This window comes from Piliocolobus tephrosceles, chromosome 3 (genome assembly GCF_002776525.5).
Source record: "Piliocolobus tephrosceles isolate RC106 chromosome 3, ASM277652v3, whole genome shotgun sequence".
NCBI classification, from domain to species: Eukaryota; Metazoa; Chordata; class Mammalia; order Primates; family Cercopithecidae; genus Piliocolobus; species Piliocolobus tephrosceles.
In genome coordinates this window covers 170,200,604-170,208,737 of record NC_045436.1, presented here as the reverse complement: position 1 = coordinate 170,208,737, position 8,134 = coordinate 170,200,604, and positions in this window count along the sequence as shown.

Here is an 8,134-nt window from a genome sequence, read left to right as displayed (position 1 = left end):
TAATGATCCATTAAGGTTGAAGTTTAGAACCTAAACTTCAGCAAAATCTCCCCACCCTTAATGCAAAGGGCTTCTGAATTATCAGAAATGTTTTGCATGTGCTCAGTCATAAATTCACTCCCGCTACAGCTACATTGCTACCCCAGATGAAAACTGAGCCACTCTCTCCAATTCTTCCTTGAACCCTATATTTTCAGGTAGCCATTTTGAACTTAGCTGCCAATGTAGGAAAGAATGGCTTTCTTGTGACATACTGTTAAAGGGGTTCCAGTGGCAGGTTGTTTCAACTCATGTGTTTATGTGAAGTAGCTTTCAACCGTATTTACTTAGAGCCCCCTACCTCCCTGGGCATCAGATATGGTGTCAGGGATCTTAGTCAAGGCAAACTTGAGGTACAGCCATACCACTATAATCAGAATCCCTCCTTCACTCCAACAACGGCTTATTATTAGTACAGCTCATTTCTTCTACCCTTAGGATGGTCTACCTTGCAGGAGTTACCCCAACCAATTCAGTAAAACTTAATTTGGGACTACCTTACAAATTTGTGAGATGTATCTAAAATTGTTTGAATGCTAAAGCATCCACATCTAATATTCAAATATAACCAAGCTTATATTTGTTTCACTCTTTCCCACTCCTCTCCCCAACTCCACTGCCTCACCTAGAGCATTGTGCATACTAGAGCCCCAATATGTGTTTTTTAATATGTAATAAAAAATAAAATTCTATGCTAGTTGAGCAGAACTAGTTTATCTGAGAAAAGAAACACAAACTTAGGATGAAAGTATCTGGCCCAAGTCCAAAACTACACCAAATTTCTTCAATTTAAGGGGAAAAAACCCAGTAAAATACATGGTTCTCAACTGAGATGGATTTGGTTGTTGGTAGGAATCCAATGACTAGTGTACCTGCACCTGTTCTGACACCCTCCAAAGGAATCTGGATCACAAGTGAATTGTCCAAGACCATAAGCCACACCCTTGGGCTAATGCAAGAGGAAGCTGAATCACTTCCTTGAGGCCAAATGCATACAAACAGAATTGCCTCAATTTCCTACTGACACCTTTTTTTTTTTTTTAATGACCATTTCCTTATCTTGTTCTTGTAATAGAAACCTTTTAGGGTGACTTGGCTTTTCAGTTTCAAAATATGAATTTTGGGACTGGGCATGGTGGTTCACACCTATACTCCAAGCATTTGGGAGGCCAAGGCAGAAGGATCACTTGAGCCCAGGAGTTCAAAACCAGCCTGGGCAACATAAGGAGACTCCACCTCCACAAAAAAGTTAAAAAATTAGCCAGGTATGGTGGTGCATGCCTGTAGTCCCAGCTATTCAGGAGGCTGAGGTGGGAAGATTGCTTGAGCCCAGGATGGTCCAGCCTGCAATGAGCCATGATGGTGCCGCTGCACTCCAGCCAGGGAGACAGAGCAAGACCCTGCCTCTAAAAACAAAATAAAATAAATACGAGTTTTTGTTGCTTTGTGCTGTGTTGGTTTTGGTGAAACTGAAGACTTTTAGGGAATGTAGTATTAATGTAGTACCCATACAATTGCTGACTAGATTATGGTTTGAAATACTGGTAGTGTTTTCATTCAATGGTATTAAATAAACTTCATTTAAAAAGAAATTAGTATAAACGAGGCAAGAAAGACACATACCACATGATCTCACATTTGTGGAACCTAAAAAAGTTAAACTCATAGAAGTAAAGAGAGGATGATGGTTACCAGAGGCTGTGGGGGTGGCAATGAGTTGTTGATCAAAGGATGTGAAGTATCCCGTAGACAAGGGGAATAGGTTCTGAGATCTATTGGAGAGCAGGGTGACTACAGTCAATAATAATGAATATTTCAAAATAACTAAGAGAAGCCGGGGAAACGTAGTGAGACCTTGTCTCTACTAAACATCAAAAAAACTAGCCAGGTATGGTGGTGTGTGCTTGTGATTCCAGCTACTTGGGAGGCTGAGGCTTGAGCCTGGGAGGTCGAGGCGACAGTGAGCTGTGATCCTAACAATGTGCTTCAGCCTGGGTGACAGGGCTGCCACCTGTCTCAACAAACTAAACCAAGAGTAAATTTCAAATGTCCCACCATAAAAAAAAAAAAGATAGGCAAATGAAGTGCTAGATGTGTTAATTAGCTTGATGTAATCATTCCACATTGTAGACATATATCAAAACATCACATTGTATCTTATAAATGTATACAATTATAAATTATCAAACTCATAATTTAAAAATTACTAAATGTTGCATAGTTTCTAGTTTAATGTTAACATTATAAACCATATTTGTACCCATTACAAATTGCAGCTATTAAATAATCTTGAAAATTGCATCCCACCTTTAATGATTTGAAACATGGGACAGTGCAAAGGGCACCTGAATACATGTCGTAGTACTTAGGTTCTTGGTTCTTTCACTAAACAGTCACATGATCATGGGCAACCTCTTTAACCTTGATGGCAGTCCATGAGAAAACATGTACAAGTACCTAGTCCAATGCTTGGCATATGATATAGGCACTCAACATTTGTTAAAATTGAAGTTTAACTCATATTAAATAATTTCTATTTTTTAGGAGTTACATACTAAGTTGTAGTATCCTCTTATTTGATCTAGAAATATTCATTTCATCCAAATGAGACTAAGCAAAATGATGCATTATCTGAAAACACTGAATCAAATGGAATAGTATAGTGCTTTTTTTTAACCCGTAGATCACAGGCAAATTATAGATTGAAACCAGGGTATCTTTTTAATAGAAAAATGCCACAGCAATTTAATCAAAGTCTAAGCAAGGACTTTGCCTGCTGCCACAAATACCATGACAAACTGTGGCATTTTGAGAAGCAATTAATGAAAAGGATATGATAAATAAAACATGAGTTGGCCAGAATATTTTTACTGATGTCTTCTCGTTTGATTTCCTGGTATAAGATGGTCAATTTATCACGCCTATAATCCCAGCACTTTGGGAGGCCAAGGTGGGCAGATCAACTGAGGTCAGGAGTTCGAGACTAGCCTGACCAACATGGAGAAACCCCATCTCTACTAAAAATACAAAATTAGCCAGGCGTGGTGGCGGGCGCCTGTAATCCCAGCTACTAGGGAGGTTGTGGCAGGAGAATCACTTGAACTCAGGAGATAAAGGTTGCGGTGAGTCAAGATCATGCCATTGCACTCCAGCCTGGGCAACAAGAGCAAAACTCCATCTCTAAAAAACAAACAAACAAACAAACAAAAACAGATAGTTAATGTAACTATCAACTTAATTGAAAAGCCAATGATTGTAACAATTAAAATTTTGGTTAATAAAATTCAATTATTTGTGACTTCATGTGTGAAGGATTTCATCTGCTACTAACAGAAGTATAAAGACAAAAAAAAGTATCAGTTGTAAATGTTCAGTTCATTTGTCAAAACACATTATCTAGTATGGTATTTTCGAATTTATAACTTGTAACATTTTAATCCAACTACAAATTACACTTGAACCACATTTTTAAAAATAAAGATAATCAAGAATGATGAAGTAAAAACCGCTCAAATTCAACTGCTGGATCTGGGATGTAAAATAAGTTACAAAACAGAGAAAGGTGTTGAGTTTTTAAACAGCAAATTTTGACTTTATTCATATCACATTTTAAAATTTTCTTTGTACTTGGTTTTTGTATTGTTCTTTTGTTTATTTCAAACCAACAGCCAACATCATACAAATCACATTCTAAAAAGAAAAAAGAAAGTATAAAAGATTATAATGAAGTTAATTTAATATGTGCATTTATCAAATGTGTCAATGGTATTCTTGAAATAAAGGCATAAAATCTTCAAAATTAAAAAAGCTATTTGGACACAAGAAGCTGAACTTATTGACAAAGGAAAAAAATACATTCAAGTTCCCAGACTAATTTCTTAGTTATTGCACTATTGTTAGTGATAAAGCCTTATTATCATCATTAAAGCATACTGTGAGACAAAACAACTCACGTATTTTCTTCTAATATGTCTGGATATGGTATGTACAACTTTAAATCTCAGCTAATTAATTAAAAACTATCCAGAGTGACAACACAGTAGCTTATTTACTTTTTACCACTGCAGAACATTTGGAAGCAATATTTACTATAAGTCTGTACAGACTTCATAATCCACCTCGTTAAAAATAAGCTGCATAACACTTGTAGAGAAATGTAGGAAGATCCGTTAGTACAGGATACACCCTGTTGTTTAAATATAACCTCAGACACAACTGAATTAGATATACAGTTAAGTATTTGTTACTTAACAACAGGGATACATTTTGAGAAATGTGTCATTAGGCGACTGCCACTGCCCAAACATCTGAGCATACTTACACAAACCCAGATGGTATAGCCTACTACATACTTTGGCTATATATATAGCCTCTTGCTCCTGGGCTACAAACCAGTACAGCATGTCACTTTACTGTAGGCAATTGTAACACGATGGTTAAGTATTTCTGTATCTAAATGTATTCAAAACTAGGAAAGGTACAGTAAAAATACAGTATTACTTCATGGGACCACCATCATATATGCAGTGTTTTGTTAACAGAATGTCATTATATATCAGACAACAGAAATGTATTTTCAGGAATAGAGTTAGATAATTGCTAGATAATATAAATTTTTTAAAATGTTGTGCTACTGCATTCCAGCCTGGGCAACAGAGACCTTATCTCAAAAAAAAAAAAAAGCTTTATGATAAAAAATTCCAAACAAACATAAAAGTAGAATGAATGATAATAAATACTCCCCTTTTACCCAATACCTGGCTTCAATGATCATCAGCCCACAGAAAATGTAACAAAACTCTGGCATCCAAAGACAGTCTGCTGATTTTACATTATGAAAAGTTATTTTTATTAAATACTCAATACTCCTTGGTCAGTACTTGTTTTCTTATTGAAAAGCAATTACTATTTGGCAAACATTTCCGAAGACAATAGCTAAGTAATAATACCACATATTTTACTGATATTTTCAGCATTTTTTATGAACTATATTTATCATTACAGGGATTTCAACATTCCAACTTATCCAAGGGTTCCAAAAGACATTATTGTTAAAGGCAGTAATCACCCTAGGCACTACATGCTCCCAAAATTTCGCAACATATGGAAAAGGACATTATTATAGAAATTTTGAAATAAAATAAAATCAGAGCTACTGTATTGTCATGTCTTACTTCCTGACTCAAGCTTATACAAGCTTTATGGAGGTGTACTTGAAATGAATTGCACATGCGTATCAACAGTTCATTCCTTTTCATTGCTGAGTAGTATTCTCATATGTGTTCCAGTGTATTCCAGTTTATTCACTTGATAGGCACTTTGGTTGTTTCTAAATTTTGGTCATTACAAATAGAGCTACAATGGACATTTTTCTTTGCATGAACAAATATTTCATTTTCTCTTGGGTAAATACCTAGAGGTAGAATGGCTAGATCACATATATGATAGATGCATGTTTAACTTTACAAGAAACTGTCAAAGTGTTTTCCAGTGGTTGCTCCATTTTGCATTCTTCATCCTTGGCAATATTCTTTGCTCTAGAATCTGCTTTGTCTGATAATACAGACATTCCAGCTTTAATTGGTGTTACCCCGGTATGTTTTTTCATCCTTTTAACCTATTTGGGTCTTTACGTTTAAAGTATGTGCCTTGTAAGCGGCATAAAATTGGATCTTGTTTTATCCAACACAACAACCTCTAGCTTTTAACTGGGATGCATATATAGCCAGTGGTTCTCAACTGAAGGCAGTTTTATGTCCCCTGCCCCTTTCCCCCCTCCCCCCACAAAAGAAACAGTGGGCAGTGTCAGGAGTTATGTTTGGTTTTCTTTTATAACCCTTGAAAAAAGGAAAAAAAAAAAAAAACTTTCTTAGCCTGCAGACAGTGAAATAGCAGCTTGCAGACCATGGGTTGCTGGTCCCTAGTGTATTTCTACCTGCCTTACTTAACTTCCTTTAACATTTCCTGTACTACACATCTACTGATGAATCCTTTCAGCTCTTGTCTGAAAAAGTATGCTGCTTTTTTATTTCAAAGATATTTTCTCTGGGCATAGACTTTTTTTTTTTTTTTTTTTTTTTTTGAGACCAAGTCTCACTCTGTCGCCCAGGCTGGAATGCAGTGGCGTGCATGTCAGCTCACTATAACCTCTGCCTTCTGGGTTCAAGTGATTCTCCTGCCTCAGCCTCCTGAGTAGCTGGGATTACAGGTTCCCACCACCACACCCAGCTACTTTTTGCATTTTTAGTAGAGATGGGGCTTCTCCATGTTGGCCAGGCTGGTCTCAAACTCCTGACCTCAAGTGATTTGCCAGCCTCAGCCTTCCAAAGTGCTGGGATTAAAGGTGTGAGTCACCGCATCTGGCCTGGGCACATAATTTTAGGTTGACAGGGTTTTTCTCTGTTCTGTACTTGAAATATGTTGCTCTACTGGCTTCTCAAATTGTTCCCTTTAAGAAATCTAACCTCTCACCTTTGTAACTATTTCCAAGTCACTTGAAAACAGTACCTTGAAGGGGTGGCCTGCCCCTCCACACCTGTGGGTGCTTCTCGTTAGGTGGAACGAGAGACTTGAGAAAAGAAATAAGACACAGAGACAGAGAAAGAAAAGCGGGGCCCAGGGGACCAGCGCTCAGCTCAGAGGACCCACGCCGGCACCAGTCTCTGAGTTACCTTAGTATTTATTGATAATTATCTTTACCATCAAAAAGATAAGGGAGTGGCTGGACAATAGGATCATTGTAGGGAGGAAATCAGCAGTAAGACATATGAACAAAAATCCTTGTAACATGAATAAGTTTAAAGGAAAATGCTGTGCCTTGAGATGCATATGCGAAGATCTCCATAAACCTTTTAGCGGTATTGCTCCAGCAAGCCCCACCTTATTCCTAAAGGCGGTTTTCTCCTTACTCAGTAAACAAAGCACACAATGGGTTTTACCCAGAGATGTACCATTGCACAGGGAGGGGCAGGATTTTTAATCAGCAAGCTGCCTTCAGGTACTTGTTTAACAAAGACACATCCTGCACAGCCCAATATCTATTAAACTTTGAGTCACCACACCACGTCTCTTGCAAGGACAAAGTTGGGGGTAGGGTCACAGATTAACAGCATCTCAAATACAGAACTAAATGGAGTCTCTTATGTTTACTTCCTTCTATATAGACACAGTAACAGGCTGATCTCTCTTTCTTTTCCCCACAGTACCTTTTTGCCGCTAGTCCATTTAAGATTTTATCTTTATCATTGGTATTAAACAATTTGATTATGGTGTACTCTGGTTTGGGTTTTTGTGTAAGAGACAGGGTCTCTCCATGTTGCCCGGGCTGGTCTCAAACACCCAGCCTCAAAGCAATCCTCCTGCCTCAGCCTCTCAGTGTTGGAATTACAAGCGTGAGCCACCATGCCTGGGTAGTATGGGTTTTTTATGCTTCTTGTGCTTGGAGATCATATCTTCTTGAATCTGTGGGTTTATGGTTTCTATCAAACTTTTAAGCTATCATTTCTTAAAATACTTTGTATGCTCCCTTCCCCTACTTCCATTACACACTAGGGTGCTTAAACTTGTGTACAGCTCACTGATAGACTATTTTTTTGTTGTGATTTTGATTTGTTTCTATTGCTATGTCTTCTTCAAACTCACGAATCTTTTCTTCCACAATGTGCAATCTGCCATTAATCATTTCACACATTGCAGTTTTCATCTCTAGAAGTTGGATTGGCATCTATCTTCCAGGCCCCTACTTAACTTTTTGAACATATGGAATACTGTCTGAATTCTAACATGTCACTTTTGTCTCATTATGGGTCCTATTTTACTGCTTATTTGCATCCTTGCTAGTTTGGAGATGACACTGTGGATTTTACCTTTCTAGGAAAATGCTAGAAATGTTTTTGTATCCCTATAAATCTTCTTGAGCTTTGTTCTAGAATTCAGTTAAGCTCCTTAGAAATAGTTTGATGCTTTCAGGCCTTGCTTTAAACGTTTGTTAGGCAGAACAGGGACAGTGTTCAGGCTAGGGCTGTTTCCCACAACTGAGGCAAGACCCATTGTATGTACTCTACCCAATGCTCCGTAAATGAGGCTTTCCAGTCTG